General features: G+C 34.5%; 1 long non-coding RNA gene across 1 annotated transcript; it reads right to left on the bottom strand.

Annotated features, from left to right (window-relative positions):
- Positions 1-1,026: 1,026 nt before the first annotated feature.
- LOC147653597 (uncharacterized) lies at positions 1,027-11,824 on the bottom strand. The gene is made up of 2 exons (XR_015285959.1): positions 11,618-11,824; positions 1,027-3,072 (listed from the first exon to the last, which is right to left on the bottom strand). It is a non-coding gene; the product is annotated as an uncharacterized LOC147653597 (long non-coding RNA).
- Positions 11,825-21,409: the final 9,585 nt, after the last annotated feature.

The following is a 21,409-nucleotide window of genomic DNA, read 5'->3' as shown; positions in this document are numbered from 1 at the left end:
GATGCTCCAGCTGAATTTCTTTAAATCTATGGGGTCTCATGTGATTCATTAGAGAATCCTCAAAGACCTTGTTGAAGTTGTTGCAAAGCCTCTCTTGTTGGTTTTTGAGCAGTCTTGGGAATCCGGAGAGTTACCCCAGCTGATTGGAAGCTGGTGAATGTTGTCCCAGTTTTCCAGAAGGGCAGGAAGGAGGAGTTATGTAAACATAGGTGTGTATAAAACGCACTCTAGCAACACCCACGCTGATTGTCCTTTTCTTTTGTGGGAGAGAATAAACAACATGTGACATAAATTAGCAGTGCAATTTAATATGCTCTTGCAAGATGCTGGTGAACACTGTAAGAAAACTGATATGAAAGAGATAATAAAGTTAATCTTCTTTTTTAAAAACTTCTGGAAGCTCATCAAATAAAGATGCTAGACATGCATAGACACTGCCAAATTGCACACCACACAGTTGTAAACTGTAAGACAGCTCCTTTCAATTTCTAAATGTTACTCAAAGGAGCAACTGTTACAGATAATTTAAATTTCTGGGTTGTGAGTGTAGTAATTTGCTGGCATTTCTTCTGGAAGATGAAATAATACACCTTTACAAGCCTTCTTATAACTCAACTGGCTGAACAACAGACACAGGGTAACTAGGAATATTTGTGTGAATCCTACACAGCCATGGTTTAAAAATCCTGAGAGGGTTGCCAGCTGGATGAAAGAGATGAAAACCAACACAGTATTGTAAACTCTACACTATGATTTTCATAGAGAAAATACATTTTAAGACTTTGAAAAAAAAGAAAGAATGACTCTCTGGTGGCTTTCTTAAAAAAATCCAAAGCCAACCAACCAAAAAAACTTCTGTGTGTGTGTGTGTCCCCTGGACATCAGAAGAGAGGGAAGAGAAAGCTGTGACCACCAATTCAATAATTTGAATCTGAATGAGAGCAGCAGAAAGAAGGAATCATTGAAAAAATTTCTTGAAGATACATAATACATGTTGAATTTAGCAATGAATAACTAACTCAACTATCATGATACAAAAAATCACTTAAATGATCATGATTTTATTTATACAATGCATAGAAACATATGTTTAATGAAACATCTACATGTTGTTCAGAACATACAGTGCAATATAGAACTGGAGAATAAAATTAAACTCAAAAATACCTTTTCGTATTAATTTTACTGCTAGAAATTTGGCAAAATAGGGCACCAACAGAAAAAGAAAATGAAAGAGACTTTTAAAGAAATCTATTTCTGACTCACAGTATCAAGAGACAAGAATTATTTAAGTAAACCTGATGCATTATCTTACAAAATTTTAATGGTTAATCTTCATGCCTATTTCTTTTTAGAGAAATTTCTGTTTCAAGAAAGGTCTACTAAATCACCTAAGAAAAATGGCAGCCAACATGGTGGAAGTTAAAAGCTCAAAGTGCATAAATGACAAGTAACAGTATAGAAAAGAAAACTCAGAGACGCTTAGCATCCACACCAAATTATTTTTCTAACCACTGTGATCTTCAGGATGACCTTTTTACAGAATTTTCTTTGTAGGCTTTTCTTGAGGGCTTTTTATATTACCAAGACAGCTAGGATTATCTTCGTGTTTAATCCAGTTCACTAAAGTAGGATAAAATGCCATAACTACTTTTTGCTCAAGAATTAACTGATGTCAGCTCAGTGCCTCTATAAACTGCATGGTCAGAGAATGCAGAAATCAAAACAATCATTTTTTTAACTTTGGGTTTATTGGTAAAATACTCAGTGATTAACGTGCTTCTAAAGGACATGTGTCTAACCCACAGTTAAGTCTTCTGGGAACATCTATGCTCTCTGTTGTTCAAAGTTCATACCAGTCCTCTTTTAAGTAATAAAAGAGTTCAGTACACTGTAAATACACAAGAAATATTCATGCTAGTTCAGATTCCTGAAGAAAACCTCTTACCTTGAGCTCATTCATGTAGCTCTTTCTCAGCATATGCTGTCTGTTCTCTACATCTACCACCAGGAAACAATAGATATTGCACACATTTTTCTGTCACTTCTTTCTCATTTTACCACATAACAGATTTCTTAACAGCTTAATATACCTTGATTATATTTTTATTCTCCCTAATTTAGTCTGAATTTCTCTCAATTTTCTTTTTCCCTCCTACAGGTATTTTTCTTTCCTCATTGTTTAAACAAGAATATAATTTTATCAAGAAAGCACTTTGCTAATATAAATCAAAACAGCTGAGAAATTGGAATCTCTAAGGAGGAAAATCCAGGGTCCCTTAGAAATCCAAAAGAAATCTTCTGAAATATAGTTTTTAATCATATCTTTCTATTATTGCCATATTAATAATCATATTATTATAAGTGTCCTTCAATTTTTGGAAAGCAGGCAACTCTGAATGTATATTAGCTTACAATTAGTTTCTTATAACAGAGTGCAAATTTCATCTCCTATTTCATACCAGCTCCCTGATTCTTGAGTAGACTTTATGCATCTATTTAGATGGATACTTTCCATTGCTCCCTATTACATTCAGATGTTAGTTATTGCTGAGGAATACAAGAGTGTTTTAGATCTTCATAGCTTCTCTGTCCTAACCCCATTCAGTAACAGATAAATGTAGTCACACTTATATTTTCAGCAGCACTTTGCATGATGTCAATACACAAGAAACTTTAGCCACACCCTCAATTAATTTACATCAGTAAACTGTCATGAAGGTCTGGGTGATTAAATATGGTTTTCATTCTGTGAATAATGGACTCAATATCTCATTTCTAAACTAAAGGGAAAATCTAAATTAGGGTGTTGATCCTGTTTTTAATTCTCTGGATCTGTATGTATGACCACATTTTGCTGTTCCTCCAGCATTCACCTTTTATTCTGTACAGTCTAGAGGTCTTCTAAGTCAGTCTAGAGCTGTTTTTTTCTCCATGTAGCTTTCTTTGCAAAAGGGACTTGGTGATGTCTTATTGCAGTTTCACAGTAGATTATCTCCTGAGTCATCCAGGTCTGTGTTCTGCACAGATGTTGGATTGCAACAGTTCCAAAACTTGTTTGAGCATATACAGCTGGGGGGGAAAAGTAAAAATATTACTGTATTTGCTGGTTTTTTAGTAAATAGAAGTATTTATCAAATAAGTTTTGATTTTATGCTAAACATAGACAGTGGATATTAAACCTCCCCTAGTGTTGGAAAATATTTATCTCATGTTTTTTTTGGTTTTTTTTACAACACAGTCTTGAAGCTAAAAAAGCAATCATATCATCTATGAAATTTAATATTTTACTTTAAGTTTTTGACTGGATTTGTTGGGTTTTCTTTACTACTGGCAGATTATGCAGACTCAGCATTCACCCTACAGGTAGATATTGAGTCTGGTGAGCAGTAGTTGATTTTCTGTAATTTTCAATTTAATCATTGTTTGTTAAGAAGCTTTATCATCATTTGTGACTTCATTGTCATGACTTTGCAAAACTGAGCTAGCTGCCTGTCCAGTCCCATTTGTGTGTAACCAAGATCTCCCTTGATCACATCATTATGAACACGTAATAGTGATGGTAGGATGGAGTTAAGAAACCAAAAACTCCAAAATTTCATATAGAAGGCAACTTTGGTTTTTTTTCTTCCTTTTAAATACAGCAAAAAAGTTGTCTTTCTCTCTTTAATAGATGTGTAACTGTTCCACTTATGGAAACTTTTTAGGTACTCCTATAGAGGAAGTTCTATAATATCCAACAGGATTCAAAACTTGTGAACCACAAAAGGGGGAGATGAGACAGAGAGGAATTGAACCTGAAGACAGAGAGGAATTGAACCTGAATGAACACAGTGAGAGATCAATGGGAGACTGACAGTGTTGGGTGAATTCCACAACTGATTGCTTTTCTGGTCCTCTCATTTTGGAGAGAAATCTCCTGGCTCTGAGAAATGTTTTCTAACTGAAGATCCATCAAAATTAGCAGGTGCCCATAAAAACCCTGGGTTTGACAAATCAGCACTTTACAAAAAGAAACTGTTAAAAAAAAATCTTAACCAGCTGCTATCCTTATTATCAAGGTTTTGCACAAGCTTTCATTTACTTAAACCTCAAAAATTTAAAATTATACAAAGAGAACCCTTTATCTTAAGGCTTAAAATTCATTTTGTCTGGTCTTATTTGTTTCTTTCTTTTAAAAGTTTGTTCTCTAACTCAAATAACTGTAACTTCTATTTGTTCCCTGCCTGGAATATACCTCAAGAACTCAATGCTTCTAAATTATATGATTTATATCCACACATACAGTCAGATGCATGTGTGACATACCTGTGGAAAAATATCAGTGAATTGTAAGGAAATCACCTGTGTTTCTCTGGACACACTAGAGTTATTAATTTAGTAGTCAAGAGGGAAATATATATATATATATATATATATATATATATGTATCAGAAGTACTTTGAGCCAGAGATTAACTTTGTCCATCGACAATACGTGGGGTGTTTTCTTCTTCACAAAGAACTGTGTTTGATCTTTCCATTTGCAAACAGTTACATTTGAAAGGCTAAAGCAGTATCAGTAGAATACCAGTCATGTCCGATATAAAAACCATCTTCTTAAAAAAAAAAAGAAGAAGGAATTAATTAATTATACAAGTAAAAACCCCAACAAAACAAAACTTTTCCTGATGGGAGTAATTCATCGCATACATAGACATTTGAGTATGCAACCAGTCTCAAGCTTCAAGTTTATGGGACTGGAATTAATAAAGCTACAGCTACAGCATGAAATTCACAGTATCCAAGATAATCAGAGTTACTTCCTGCACTTTATTTACTCAGTCAAAACCTAACTCCTGGAACTAACAGTTGGAAGCTACATCAATAGAAATATTTTACAGTAAGTAGTCTCACTCCAAAAAATAATAAAAGCAGGAAACAAATTATTGAGTTTTGTTGAATGTTTTCTTTCAGGAGCATAAGCATGGTAGTTACAATTGTAGAGATTTGAGCAGAACTGCTTAGTGCTTAGGGCCAACAATAAAAAAAGTGATAAGGCCTGTATAATTAAGGATCAGCATTTCAGATTCTCTCTGAAGATGAAAAGAAATTATTCAAGGTTTTTATGAGAAAAAGAATAGAACATGAACTACTTGCACCAGTTCAAGTCTAATAAAGCATTCATTTTTGTTTGTTCTGAACTTGTTTGTTTGCTTGTTTTATAGGCATGTTATTAAAAACAGTGTTATATTTGTTACATGCTAAACAGATGTTAATTTCTGCTCCTAGTAAAACTCAGACACCAGGAGACTAGTTAATGAGATCTAGGTGACCAAAAGAAAAAGAAGTGGGAACATAAGCAATTCTATTTCTTGTCACCTTCCATTCTCTGGAGTCCTGAAAGAGTACTGGAATTGTATCTCTGTAGCAGAATATAGTGGACAATGGAATTATTGAGTTAGTTTTATTTTTTCATAATTGGTTTTATGTCCCTCAAATAAAAAAAGCTGTTGCAGCTGGATCAAGAACAGATTTTGAAACTAAAGAATATATTCTCAAATCTTAACTGGTTGTAGGAAGCTCAGGTAGATTGTCCTTTGAAAACAACAGACCTAACCACAAAAATATGAACTTTTCACAGACTGCAAGGCTTAGCCTGTCAGTTCAGGTGTGTTCAGCCTGTTCCTGGAACTGCCTCAAATTGATTCCCCCACTTTCTGCCATAGTCCTCTGTGTACAATAGGAACTGTGCTCTGCCACTTAGACCTGAGAAGTTGGTCCTGACAAACTCAGTATTTCTTATTTTACATTTAGGTAAGGTATAAATGTAGAAAACATTGTAGTTTTCCTGGTTTTCTTAATTTCTATGTGAAATCACACTAAAGAAGCTATGATCTTAAAATAAAACATTCCTCAGCTTTCAAATCATCTTTCAGGGTGATGATTACATGAAGATTGCTACCTATATACTGCAAAATAGACAGCATTAAGGCATTATTATAGTATGGCCATGATCACATGGAGCTCATTTTAGAAACAGTGTGATGGATGCTTCTGGGGAATGATCATGTTTTGAAGAACTGCTATATTCAGAATTGGCAAAAGTAGCAACTTAAAAATGTCTTCACCTTTAAATTGCTATTATTATGTTTCTTGTAAAACATAAGTGTCTTGTACCTTAATTGCAGTATCTTAGAGCAAAATGAAAGGGCTCTTCACCACGCATTCAAAGAAGAAATCATGAGTATGTTTGCAGAAACCCTTTTTTTTTCTGAGTTTAAAATACTTTTAACACATTTCAGTAACATTTTGTGCATGAAGTCAGAATAGGAGATTTTTTTGTTTTGTTTTGTTTTATCTTCTTTGTTTTTTTGCTTACCATTTTGGTTTGCTTTGATTTGTTGGTTATTTTTGTTCTTTTTTGTTTTCCTTATTATACATCAAATTGAACACTAAAATTAGAAAATGACATTTCTGAAGTGCCTAAGTTCTAAGCTGTCTTAAAAGGATGTCAGTAGGTTGTTAAGTACAGGGATGGTATTGTGCAAATGTGATAGATAATATTCTCAGCTGTTGTTCACAGTTTCACTATTTTCAAGGAGCCACCAAGTCACCTATTTACACGAATTAGGAGTTAACTATCACAGATGTTCTATGCAACAATTTTAACAGTATTATGGCAATATTATATACAGTCCATATTTTATTTTATACAGTCTATAAACAGATTTCTGGCAATCTGTTAATTATAACAGTAATCCTTAACTCCTCATAGATGTTGATTACCAATGTGCTCAGTCTTAACCTTTGAAAAGTGAGAAAAATATCAGCACCAGCTGCATGGACCAGAATTATATAAATAAAGAAGTGAAGAGCATAAGACCACATTTTGTTTATAACTTATGCTTAGAATTGCTGATGAAAAGTTGTACTAAGAGCCATAGTCACTCACAAGTCATAGTCATAGTGAGTGACAGTAAGCCTGAGAAATCCTAAAACTGCTCTAGTTGTTTAAAAGTTTTTACTTCAGAATCGAAGATCCCATGTTAGGAGAGCTTGCACTAACTTAGGAGTTTGTTGTCATGCCTCTCCTTTTGCCAAGCTTTTTTAGCTGAAAGTCAATTTTCTGTCTCAGTACACTAAAACAACAAAACCCTGATTTATTTCCCTGAAACTAGAGTCTGGCAATAAAACAAAGCTGATATGATTAAGCGTATCTCCAGATGATGGCCACAAAGATAAATAAAAACAATAAATAACATAAACAGTTCAAGATTTGTTGAAGAATATACCAAAAGAGATGATGTTGCTAAAAAAAGCTCTTCTTAAGACTTCAAAAACATTGAGCAGATTGCAGATTTTCCAAGTAATCAGTTCTAGAAATCAGCTCCCAGGGTAAAAAATAAAATGCTGAAAGATACTGTGAAGCCTATACATGCAGGGAGCAATCAAATGGAGACTTCCAATGACCTGCAGAGTGCATTTCTTACAGTTATAGAGGAAAAAAAATTGGAACTTATTAGTCAGAAAACCAGAAGAAGAAACAAGGAGTGAAACAGAGAACAATCACAAGATTAATTTAAAATATGAACATTTGTTATACTGCTGAGTGTAAACATACTTCAAACCCAAACATACTGACATATCTTAATATACTACTATCTTGGATGAGTTTATTTCATATGTGTTAATGAATAGCATTTGAAATGCTAATGTTATACTAATGTATTCCATTGGAAGTACGTTGATGCTATTTGAAGAGCAATTGAATAGTTGATAAGTGTATTGCATACTACATGTTATCAAATTACTCTCTGCTTATGCTAGGGATACTTACAGAACTGTTTATCATATAACATTCCTTCATTTTGATCTAGTTCAAAGTGAAGCATTTAAAAAAAACAGAAATGTTATTCAGTGAGCAAACAATTGATAAACTTCTAGTTCTTTGGGGCTTTTTGTTTTGTTGGGTTGTTTTTTTTCCTACTGGAAACTGAAGAAAAATTAGGAAGAGAGAGAAAAAAAACAAAGGTCAAACCAATCCCACCTCCAAAATCAAGCAAACAAGCAAGGGAGCAAGAAATACCTCCCCAAAACCCTATCTAGTTTGTGCTTAGCTGTACTCTTGTACTGGGAAATTCAAGGAAATGAATATGAGCAAGTGGAACAAGTGAAAATTAAGTTCCTGTCCATGCCATTATTTAGCTATATATGTCACAGGTTTATAAGTTCATGTAGTTTTGCTACTGTAACCAAACAAGCATAACACAAAGAAAATATAGCACCAGATAGTTTGTTTTGACATTCCAAATTTACTTTTTTGCAATAGATTAATAAACTGTGACTAGGAGAGTGATCTCCACCAGGTTAGGAAAAGTGGAGGGCTGAATCACACCAACTGTTCTAAGTATCCCATGAGTTTTTAGTCATTTTAATCAGGAGAAACCCAATCATTGTATATACAAGATGATTTCTAATGTCAAGAAATAAGTGATTTAGTATTCATGACAGTTTCCTAAGGAAAAAAATAATACTACATTCACCAAAAGGATTTCAGCTTTTCCCACAAATGTAGGAAATATTTATTTAAGGTCACATCATTCACTTTCTATTTTACAAACAAAATCGAGTTTCATTTTAATTTCTGGAGGAATAGTGTCCAGTGGAATATTGCTCCAAGCCATCCACTGTTTTTCAGTTGCTTGCTTACCTATTAACTCTCTGGGCTGCCAGGATCAAAGCCATGCAGACACTTGGACTCAGAGGCCACAAGCTCCGGGCTTACTGTCACCAAATTCTAGGTTTTCACTCCAAATGTCAAATGGTACTTGGTACCACTGAACCTGGACATCTGAAAATCCTTGTGAGGATCCAAGAGCTCCTTGCCAGTGTTGATCAGTCATTTCAAACTAGAAGTTTAGGGGCCCTCTCTTAAAAATCATAGAACAAAACCTAAGAATTCAGAGTTAAGGTGGTTTCATTAAGAATATTTCTGGGCAAACCAGTTTGAAATACTGTTTAATGAAATGTTTGCCTTCCATAATTCACTCTATTTATTTATTTATTTAAAATTGATCAGGTTTTTTGGCTTTTTATTAACTTCTTAATTTCCCCCACAATGAAAATTTTGAGTTATTTTGTTTCTGGTCTGAATGCGTGAACAGATTTATATGCAAACAAAGTGTGTAACAAAGAACCTTTACTACTGGTCAAGTTGAATGACACCTTCAACAAGAATAAAAAGCTTCTCAGATATTTAGCAATTAAATAATTCAATTTCAATGTACTTATAGGATCAAGAGACTTCACTATTTGTAAACAAATTGAAGTTTTGTCTCTTAAACCTGTAAATTTTCCTTCAAAATTTGTTGTCAATATCAGGCCAACTTTGAGTCTTTTATTGGAACTAGCATGTAAAATTACTCCTATGAGGATAGACTTCGATCAATATAAAAAACCTTGAACTTGATATTCGGTGACGGGAGAAGGAAAAATAAGAAATATACTTTTAAAAATGTGTTATAGATTGATAGAGAAGTTAATGAATGTTTCAGAGGCTTAGATACAGCTTTAGTCTTCAAGTAAGAGGCGTTTTACGTTTTAGAAATCTGCAACCAGCTCACACTTGATGGATCGATGGAATAGAATCAGAAAAGGCTGATGGAGCAATAGACAGAATTTATATAAGCCTATAGTTCATTAACCTGGAAATTTTATTTTAGCTGAATTAATGGAAAAAGGAAGCAAGGTATTAATAAATATATGTACATGCATTTCAAGATTTGTACAATCAAAATAACCCCTCAAAATATAACACTGAGCTTTGAAATGATTCTTCACCAGGGGAAAGGAGGAACAGAATCTGTCAGACATTAAAATGGAAGGCATATAGCACAGGGGTTGTCTGGAGATGAAATTGGATTTCTCTGTCTGGACTCTTCAGATTCCTTTTCATTCCACAAAGCAAATTGCTTTCCCTTAACTTCGTATTAAACAGGAAAGGATTCATCTGGCATAGGCAGTGCTAAAAGCTTATTAAGAACCATACAGTGCACCTGTCACTGAACCCTATGCATTGGAATACCAGCTCTTGTAAAATGCTGGATTCATTTTACAAATATTTTATACAAGTTTAGCTCAGCCTGTTTACAGCTCCTTTATCTTCTCTGCTGTGGAATCTTCTCTGCACTATTTATTTTAATTGTTTTTTATTTTTTCCCTCACTTTTTCTATTTTATTGACAGCTGCTATATTTTTACTGCAGGAAAAAAAAAGACAGTAACTGCAAATTATTGTGTTTAAAATAGAATATTGCAAAAGAACTTGAAGCTATTTCAAGCCTGCTTTTTGCTATACAGTTATCTAATAAACTGAAACCCCCTAGCATTATACATAACTGTACTGTTCTTTTATCTATTCAAGGGTAACTGCTGATGCATTATTAATAACAGTTACTACCACATACACAAATCCAAAATGCAAGATAATATATCCATTAAGGATGTTTAGCAGGCAGAAGTGCTCACATTATTTTCTCTTCAGCTCTTTTTTCTAAAATAATTTATCTATGTCTTCCTCTTTCCACATTATAAAGGCTAACATCATTGTTACTCTTTACTAGTTCACTGCTCTAACTGGATCATCTTTGAGTATGTTAATTTCAAGAGGTGATAAAATACTTTATTTCTTCTTAACTCAAGATCTCAAGATGTTTCCTAGAGTTTGCCTGTGGCATGCAGGGAGAAATGAACTCCCTAATGATATTTAGAACAGATAATCAAAATATGTGACTTTCACATGATCATACCTGTGTGAGCAATTCAAGAGAATATTTTTTTTCACTGGAAACAGATTTTATGCTCCTTTTAAGGTGTGAAAAGATAAATCCCATAATTTAAAATCTAGGAAAATTTAGATTTTATGCCACTAAGCTGTCTTGAAAATAAAAGCATATTCCATGTATGTGTTTAATTCCCTTGTAAAAGTAAAATATATATATTTTGATAGTATAGAATTTTATAACTTTTTGTAGAAATCATTGGTAGTGCTGAAATTTGTCTTTTTCATATCCTAACATATATTTTAAAATATATAATGATGATCTCCAAGAAGTAAGTATTTTAATATTTTCTTCAGCTGAATCTTTTAAAGAAAGTCTATTAATCCACTTAAAAGCATGTCATATTAGCTTCTTGAATTTTGAATATTTCCAGTGGACAGACAGAGACAGTTTGTTTCTTTGTAAGAAACAAACCAGTATTTTTTTCTCTTCCTATGAGTGATGATCCAGCTCTTTCCAGCCCTTATCTGACCTAATACGAAGCTGTGAGAAAGACTTCATATTTTTATCTTTGATCACATCTCACCACTATAATTTACAGTCCCACCACCTCTGACCTGCAGTGTTTATTTGCATTTCAGATTTTCTTCTATTTAATAATTAAAGTATTGAGGAAGACTGAGGTGAGAATCACTCTCAGAAAACCTAAAGAAGAAAGTCTCTAACTGCATGATATTTCCCAGTAAGGCTGTGTGGTTGTAGCCCGACACTATTTCAGCCTCTATTCCACTTTCATGTTTTGTTTAGTCCTCATTTTAACCTTCAACCCATTTATTATTTTTTATAATTCAAGTACCTTGTAGAAGCTGAAGAACATCTTCAAAGTGCTCTTATCTATATCAGCTGGATTCGCAAACTTGTGAAAGAACAGGACCACCTTTTTAAGGATTCATTTCCATGGGGCTCAAGACACCTGAATGATTCCAGTTGGAGTGGGTTTGTTTCCAAACAAATCAGATGATCCTGCCAAAAAACAGGCAATCAACAGCCCACCATTGGAGCAGGCCATGCAGCAGAAATGTGCTCAGCTGCTGCTTCCTACCAGCTTCCTACTGCTTAGGGCATCCCACAGCCAAAGACAGCCAGCATAAAAATAATTAAATCTGAGTACGTGATGATCCCCACGAGAAGGCTGGGAACATGGCATGAGCCCTGCTCAAAAAGCACCTGTGGTGATAGACAGAAAGAGGAAAAAAGGTTGAAGAAAAGCTGTCAGGCCATTAAGTTTCAGTATTAAGGACTTAACTAATTAATTAGATTAATTAATTTATAATGTCCCTTTATACCATCTGAATGGTCGCCTCTACATTTTCTGAATTAATAATCTCTAAATAAAGTGGGAGTTTATATTCCAGAGTTCAAAAAAGGGCCATGCTGAAAAACAAAGGCTTTACTGTATTTCACAGATAAGTCACATATTTTTACACCAAATCTGTCATGACATATATGACATGTATGTCATAACATATACAGAATAATTGAGAGAGAGAACATAGCTCCTATTAAACCAAAATATATAACTAGAGGAAACAGACCCACAAGCAGGACACATAAGCCTTTCTACTGAATGAAATGTAGGCAACAAAAAAATGCATGTTGGAACACACTGAACAAGTGCTTCTGCCAACACACCGGAGTATGGAGAGTGGGCTGGGACCTCTGACAGTCAGCTGGCTTGCAATCAGAACACAGGGGAGGTATTTGCTCTGATCTACAGACAGGAAAGTGCTTCCAGTCTCTGGATTTATGTGTGGCCTCTGTGCAAGAAACTGTGCAACTGTGAGACTACAACCTGATAATAGTTCTTCTATTTTATATTTGCATTACAATTTGATATGAGAAAATTATTCCCTGTATATAAAGACTGACTAGGACTATCAGTACTAGTTGTACTGATGATATAATAATGTCTTTTCTTATGTGGATGTAATTGACAGATAAATCACATTCCTTCGACACACATCTTGTGTCTCTGGTCCACAGTCTTCCCTAGGTTTTTACATCATTCAGGACAGAATATCACTGTTCTCAGCAGTGTGCATGGCAGTCATGGAGAGTATGGAAACATCTCTGCACGAGACTCCAGAACCAACTGAAACAGCTCAAAGAGGAGCCATCTTCTTCTGGAATCCTGTACCTGTCAAAAGGAGTTAAAAGACTATCCAAAGCCTTTGGTGCAAACAGAGTTCACTGTCTCTGTGCCCATAAAAGAAACTCACATGGGCTATTACAATGCCTCCCCTTTACTACCTGATGGCCATGTTACAGAAGCCTAACTCCTGTCAGAATTCTCTGTAGATCAGACCCTTTCCAATCATGGCTTTATCTTTTCTAGATGGTAAACTTGATTTTCAAGTACATTTCAAAGAATTTTCATGGCTCTGGATAGAGGCCAATTTGGCAAGAGATTTCTGCAGAACTAATACAAAGTGAAAAGAATATCAGCTCTTTGAGGTTATTGCCAGCTGGCTTAACTGGTAACAGCCTTTAAGTCACATGAGAAAACATCCTGGATCCAGGTGGATTGAGATCAAAAGGGCACAAAGGCCATTTTACACAACCTTTCCTAATCTGCAATTTGTAGACCTCAGAAAAATGTAGCTGACAGCTCAGAAATTCATGGATTTCTTATCATCTCAGACAAAGGGAGGCCCCATTTTTGAGAGGGCTGTGAGAATCCCGTTGCAAGGTTTTATTGACATAATTTACAGGGTGCCTTCACAGCAAGTGCAGCCTAAGGATGATGACTCAGCTTGGGACAGATGTGAGAGTCCTGGAAACAAAGAGCTATTCCATAAAAAAGGGCATGTGGAATATTCCTAGCATATGCTTCATGGAACTCAGTGTCTGCTTCAGTGGTGGATAAATGAGGAAAATAAAGTGGGAAGGGTGGGAAATCAAAATGGAGCTCTGCAAAGGTGTTAAAACGAACCCTTAGGCAAAGAAACCTGGGAGTCTTTGTTGCCATTCTTGTTCTTTTCTCAACATGCTAACATGCCATCTGTACTCAAGGGAATTGTTTATCTTAATTTCAACAAGTTAATGGAAATCTTAACCACAGAGACAGTACTGGAGAAGGGAAGCAGACTGTAAGGCATATTTCTGGCTGAGCAGGTGTCAATACTGTCACTCTTCTGAGAGTGAACTGAAGTCTGTGCTAAATACTCTGCCAAAGTGATTTTGCTGAATTGTAAAGGTTCAACAACCCTAAATTATGCCCTGGAGAAAGTTAATTTCTTCAGTTAATTCTTAACAATTATTCAAGCTTCTATCCATATTTCAAAGCCATTGGTAAGTAAGCAGACGAATGAAGCATGTGTAAGACCTTTTGTGAGATTCACAATTGAAAAAAACAGGGGTGTTGTCTATTTTGGAAAAATCCTAGTACTGGAAAAAAAAATGTAGAGTATTTGAATCTCCATGGTTACTTTTACTGGGATGGTACTATCATCTGTACCTGTGCTTCATGTGGTACTGGTCAAGTTATTAGTCATCTAGCTGATATATTATTTCTGTATTATTTCCACTCCTTTCTTGGTCACAGCTTCTTTATACATTTAATTTTTCTTCGCACACCAAGAATTTAGCAACATTTTATACACCACTTGCAGGGCACTTCATACTACTTTTTTCCTGCAAAATAGTTGTACCTGAAAATGTACATACTTTAATGTAATTTTTAGCCTGCTAACAGAAGAGGATTATTTGTAAAAGGATGATAAAGAACTAGTCAAACAGATCTTTCTGATTAATTAATATGAATTAATTAATTAATTAATATGAAGACATGTTAGAAATAAGAATGCATCTTGGTAAGAAAAATAGTATTTTTATCTGATCAAAACTTGAACAAACAATGGGCTGAATGAATTTTTTTCCTAGTGACTTGAACTTCAAAGACTTAATGGTGAGTAAGAACTGTTTTATGACTGACTAATTAATAAGAATTGAGAATGAAAATATCTCATTGTTCTCAGAGTAATCCTGCTTGGAAACTTTCAATTAACTAAGCCTTGCAAAAGTTCTTTTCTAATTGATGGTGGATAGGCTTAATCTTGTATGAGGCATTATTTTAAACTGGTATTTCCTAGGAGTGAAGCAATTTATGGAGTGCTCAACAGAAATTATATAGATCTGTCTTTTGCACAGGGGAACAATGGATCCAAAGGCAAAAATATTTAATCTGACATAACTTTTTAGAGCATAACCTGATAGAATATTTAAAGCAGCTATAATAAAGATAGCATTAGAACTACCCATAATTTTTTAAAGGAACAGATTTTGAGGTCCAGTGATTGTGAAAAAAAAGGGATTTGAGTACTATCAGCAAGGCAAGTTGCCAACAGTATTTATAGCTGACTTGTGTAAGAGACTATGACTTGTACAAGGATGGATGAACATCACACCAGGAGAGAGAAGGGGCTGCAAATCATGTTACTTGTTTCTGAATTTTTAATATTGACCATAATAATGTGAACATTACACTATATCACCTGTATGTTTGTACAGAATGTAGTCAGAAGGTTTGGTTTGTGTTTGTTTATAAAATTGACAACATTTCTTTGTATGACTTTTTCCTCCAAGATGTGTGTGTGTGTGTGTGTGTGTAGAAAACAACTACCAGATTTTCCAGCAGCCTAAAACACAGCATGTTTATAACCTTCTTTTAATAAAGACATCTGGGAAGTTGAATTTACTACTCAGCTGGAAAGCATTCTCCCTAAGCCAAAGCCAAATCTACCAGTGAGATAAGCATCCAGTCCAATATCACAGATCATACAAAGGAATATCTGCCAGAGCAGTGGTCTACTGTTCAAGTCCTTTTGTGCTGGTCTTATAGTTCAGAAGATTTTTTTATTGACTTGTATGATGTAGTTTTCCAAAACATTTTTGACATTCAGTATAAGGATAGCATCCAAACATCAGTCAAAATGTTTTCAGCAGGTGACCAACATATTTTTCTAACCAGAGAGTTACTAATTAGCAGGGGGTGTTCAGTCCTTGCAGATATTGGTCTCAAGCAAGTTAATTTGGTGCCAAGACCTCTGGAAATTCATAGACAAGATGCAGTCAAACTAAAATACAGAGAAACATTTTTTAAATACATTAAAACAATTTAACCTTCAGGATGGCAGAGCTAAAATGTGAGATTTTTCTATTCACTCTTTAAGAACTTTGACCCCTTTAACCTTATCACAGTTGAGAGAAATGGATACCTGACTGGACATGTTAATCAGCAAACAACTCAGATTTTCAGTTTAGTAATTTTATCACCACTTTGACAGTGATTTACTTCTAATTGAACCCTCTCTTCTTAGTTGCTACCTGCTCACATGAAGGAGAAATGTGACTAGAAATTATAAAAAAAAATAAAATGTGCATATATAAGATATATTATGCAATTGGAACCAATTTCTTCATTGTATTTCTAGTTCTGGTGTTTCATTTACAATTTGGATTTAAATTATTTAGGATAAAAATGCAAAAAATTCAAATGCCAAGATTAAATGTCAGAATGTCAGACTGAAATGGTCCACACAAAATGGTATTTTTTTGTATTGTTTTGAAATCAGTAGATGAGAAAAACCAAGAAAACTAATTTATTTAAAGGGATTCATGTAGAATATTCAGAATTGACCTTTTAAACTCACAATATGAAAACTGTGTTCAGGAATTGAAATTTTTATTTTATTTGCTTAGTTCCCCCATCCCTCTTGATGGCTGATGAAATTATCGTCCTTGTCACTAGTTCTCATAGCCTGTATATATTTTCTGATTCCTTATTCCAAAGAGAGGATCCATGTTCCATGTTGTCTCAAAGAGAGGGTCCATGTTCATATCTTGCACTACAATGTTTTTAAGGTCAGACCTCCATATTTTTAGACACATTTCTAAAAATTTGTCCTGTAAAGAGGCTTAATCTAGACGAGATGATGAGATGAATGTGTTATAGAGTAGTAGCAAATGCTTTGCTGTCATTCAGGCTTTTAAAAAGTCAGAAATCAGTCAGAGCAAAGACAGAAATCAGGTGGAGCGATAGTGTTGCAGAAAACCACCAGACTCTCTTCTGATGGCACTAAGGAACTGTTTCAAAGATACCAACCCTAGTGAAACTACCCAGGAAAACTTTTGCTTGGTAATCCAGACTGTAACTATAACAGTATTTTAAACTGCTTTGTACTCTGAGTTGGAGTCTCTTAAAGGTCTACATTTCCAAAGGGTAAAGAGAAAAAGTTTCTGTTAGCCAGTCATGAACTTTCAAGTTTACAAAGTAAGAAAACAAGGTTAAGCTCAACGTTTTTCTACAACCACAATCTATTTAAACAAATTGTGGGTTGGGGTTTTTTTTTTGTTTGTTTTTGGGGTTTTTTCAGTCTGGTGTGGAAATATATAGAGATAAAAAGAAATTAGTCATCTTGTACATATGCAAGAGAATTATAGAGACTAGGGTTCTATTTTGTTTTACATCACATCTGATGTTAATTCATGATTGTCATTCATGAATTAACATATCTAATACGTTACATTCTTATAAGAGATAAAAAATGGTCTATAATTTCTTGGCTCAAAACATACTAAATTCAATGACAGTTTTAAATAAAAGGAGGTGAATTTACTCATTCATCTTTTGTTCAGAAGTAATTTAATTTACATCAAAAAATAGATTGACTACATAATGTGATAAATTCTAAAAATATCTAGATAAGATCTAGATTCTTTATAAAGGAATTTTTTAAAAGTTGAAAGATCAACTCATACACAGTGGAATTCTAGATGTCTAGATCATCCTTTGGTTCAGAAGAACTGGGACATGAGTTCTACATGAGGAATACTGTGAGAGCAGTCCTTTCATACTATTCTGAAGCTCTTGTAAAAGTCAGAAAGTTCAAAATGAGTGGGGAAAAAATCTCCCACTCAAAACAAACAACTCCATTTATATTTTTTAAAAAATGTAATAATTTTTTCAAGATTAGGGAAGTAGTTGGTCATGCTATACTTTGAGTTTGAAGTAAAGTGGGATCTAGTAGGGCAAGACCCCTTTTGGCAAATTGCCAAAATTATTTTCAATTGTATATGTGATCATAAAAAATACAGTCTTCTGGCTTTCAGCAGCAGAACAGTTCAGCAGAACTTTCATAATTTCAGTTATGGATGTTCTTTCTGCCTCAAAGTCTTAAGGAGGCTGGGATCTAGGAGGTGGTCAAAGATGGAAATCACTGATGATTCTCCATCTCTTTTCTACTTGATTCAATACATGGATTTGGTAATATCTCCCTTCCTTTCTTTTCTAGTGATGCTACCTTTGTGCATTTCTGTTTGCTTGAGAAACTGCCAGATGCAATGTTTTTCTTCATTAGGAAAAACATGATTTATTATTCACTCTCTTCACATTACATATCCTTTAAGAGACCTTTGATCTACCCAAGATCTCCTATGGCATGCCATTTTTCTTATTTTTTTACCTGTTTCTTTGAGTCATTAAGATTTGCATTCTTAGAAATTCAATCACCAGAAATCTTCTCTGTGTTGCTTTTGGACCACTTTTTTTGCATTTATTAACTATAACTAAAGGGAAGAAAGCATCTTGATTTTGGACCATATTTTCTCTTTCTTTGTCCATTTTGTTGTTTTCAAAGAAAGCAAAATGTTTATTTTGTTCCTTTCATGCAGAAGAAAAGGAGACAAGAAGGGATGGATTCCAAACCTTCAGATGGATGTCACAAAAAAAGTGACAACTTTTAAAAGAAAATATCTAAAATATTTTTCAAACAATCTATGGAAAAATGTTTAATGGTAACTGCTGAGAATCATAACTCAAAGGTAATTCTGGTGATTCTGAAAATTACAGATTAATAAGATTGCCAAACATTAACAAGGTTCATGGCAAGTTAGCAAGAAATTAGCAATAAAAATTGTAATTTACATTAAAGATCTTTTTCTTAAGACAATCATATCTATTGTTTGTGCATACAATATTTGTAGAGATGATTTTTCCTCAGAGTCAAAAAAGTTCTATTCACATTAAAAAGAAATATTAGTAGCTCATTACTGTAGGGAAGAAACAGAGAAGACATAGAATTTTATTATGCACAGCCTTTAAATATATGTTTATTTTGTTATGCACAAAAAATGCTGCAGGATCACCCAAATTGTATTGTGAAACTCCTGTCTCTTTGCTAGTCATGTAATAACTCCTGGTAAGGCCAGTGGCAGTTAATAATTTTTGTGTGAGGAAAGAGTACAATTTGAAGAGCCTAAGGAAGAAGAGTGACGAAACCTCCTTCAATAATTTTTCCTGCATTTGTGTAAAATGATTCCTCACATCGCATTCCCTCGGCCACATTATGAAGATTCCTCACTCTTTTTCTCATTTATAAGATTAATATAAAGGTTGCATATAGTTCCAGATAGAAGAACCAATTATACCACAGTTTTTTAATATGCTGGCTTCAGCACTGGAGATAAGTAGAGACATTCTGGACCCTTCCCCTCATTCTAGACACAAATTTCCACATCTGCTTTACATTCCACCAAGACTGTTTTCATAGCTGCTTAAAGTAGATTGCTTAAATTATCTGGATTAAAAGCAATCCTAAGGGATAGTTAGCATATAGTAGAAATGCTATAGGATCCAGATAGTTTGTAATTTAAGGATTTAAAGCCTGTGCATTGTTTTCCTAAATCACTATACTAATCTTCTTCTCTTTACAATTTTTATAATATTCAGTTGACTTCTTCCTAGCTCTGTGTTAGAATATGGAGTCCTGACTTCAGTGGAAGAGCATCGTAGTGTAGAAGCCATCACCCAAAAGCAGCAGTAGGTTAGCCCAAAAACACCAAGTAGTCGTTTTTCACACAGATAATCTCCTGACTTCTGTGTAGCACAAGGAAAGCAGGATGCAGACAGTTTTGTGCAGGTAGTTGAGCCAATGCATTTCACAAGCCTAGCACTAAGGATTAGGTGAGTCCCCTGGCTGCCCTAGAAGGTGCTCCTCAGTGCTAACAGTGGGATAGCACACAAAGCCAGGGCAGTGCATCTGCCAGTGTGCCACTGAGCTCACAGGCTCGGCATTCTGCTGAAGCTCCTGAAAATTCTCCATGTAGTCTGCTTGGGTGGCTACATGGCTACAATTTGCACAAATATTTCAGCTTGTTCATTCAGTCTGCATAAAGAAACTCACTATTACCTCCTTTTAAATTGAGAAATACAGTTATCTTGTTTACACAGCTGCCAAAGCTAATTCCCTATGGACATAGCTTTCCCTATGGACCTTATTCTCCATTCTGCTGCTGTGTGCTCTGCTAGTGTAACTTTAGGATAAGGTAAGTATTAATATTCCTTTTAAGAAGTTCTGGTTAAATTTATTGTTCTTTTAAAAACAAAGATGAATACAGAATCTAAAACCAAAGAAAACTTAATTGGATTAAAATTTGTGTGTGTTTGTGTTGTGTGTATGCAGCCACTTTTCTTAAATGGCAGAAAGAATGATCTTTAATTTCTCACTAAATAATTTTTTTTTTTTTAAAGAGAGAGATTTTCATAACATAAGAAGCACTGACATCAAAGTAAAATTCTAGGTATTACAAATTTCAGCCAATATTTGTCCCGTTCATATTATAGGTAAATGAGTTCTCCTTCTTAATGAAAAGATCTTGACAAGATTAGAATGGAAAACATCCACTTTGATGTTTTATCTTTCCTAATTTTTTGTCTGATATCAAACAAGCATGACAGGTAGATAATATAAGTTCAATAATGTCAAAGGAAAAAGTACAATTCTAAATGAATTAATGAGTGATGAGAATTTATCTTCTTCAGAGTGATAAACTATTGTTTGGTTTTTGTTTTTTTTATTTTTGGAAGAATGCTATAATTAAACTTCTTTTCTAATTTCAAATTAGTTGAGAAACTCTATGTGAATGCAATTGATTTTGTCTTTTACTTTAAGCTATCTCCCTTATTTTGTCTGGTAACATCACTTTTGTCAGCATTAATTGCACCTAACACATTAACATTGTCATATGCCATGATTCTACCTCTGTGCCAAAGTGTGAAGAAAATACCTAAAATGTCCAAGCTATAGTCACATGTTTTACGCATTTATAGTGTTGACACTTAAATAGCATTGAACTGATTGTACTGGGTCTGGCTGGGTTAACATTCTTCACAGCAACCCATATGGTGCTGTGCTTTGCATTTATGACTAAAGCACTGCTGCTATCACCCCACAGCCTTGGTTATCAGTGAACAGTCCTTACACAGACTCTGTGCTTTCTTTTTCTGATTCTGCACACAGGGACCCCACCCCTGCCCAGAGAGTGGAGGGGTGGAGGCAAGAAACAGCCTGGAAAGCTGGGATAAGGGAGAGGGGAAGGAGGTGGGGATTTCCCTTACAAAGTGGCTGTTGCTTGGAGGCTGACTGCCCATTTGTCTTCTTATGAGAAGTGGGGAATGGTTGCTTTTGTAAATGATTTTCCCTCTTTTCTTGCTTAGTATACAGTCTTTATCTGAACACTTGGGTTTTATTAATTTTACTTTTCCTATTCTTTACCCCATCCCAAGCCAGGAAGGGGCATTGAGTGAGTG

The sequence above is a fragment of the Cyanistes caeruleus genome, chromosome 4, assembly GCF_971803275.1.
Source record: "Cyanistes caeruleus chromosome 4, bCyaCae1.hap1.1, whole genome shotgun sequence".
NCBI lineage: Eukaryota > Metazoa > Chordata > Aves > Passeriformes > Paridae > Cyanistes > Cyanistes caeruleus.
The sequence above is the reverse complement of the archived record's forward strand: the minus strand, read 5'-3'. Positions and strand labels throughout refer to the sequence as shown.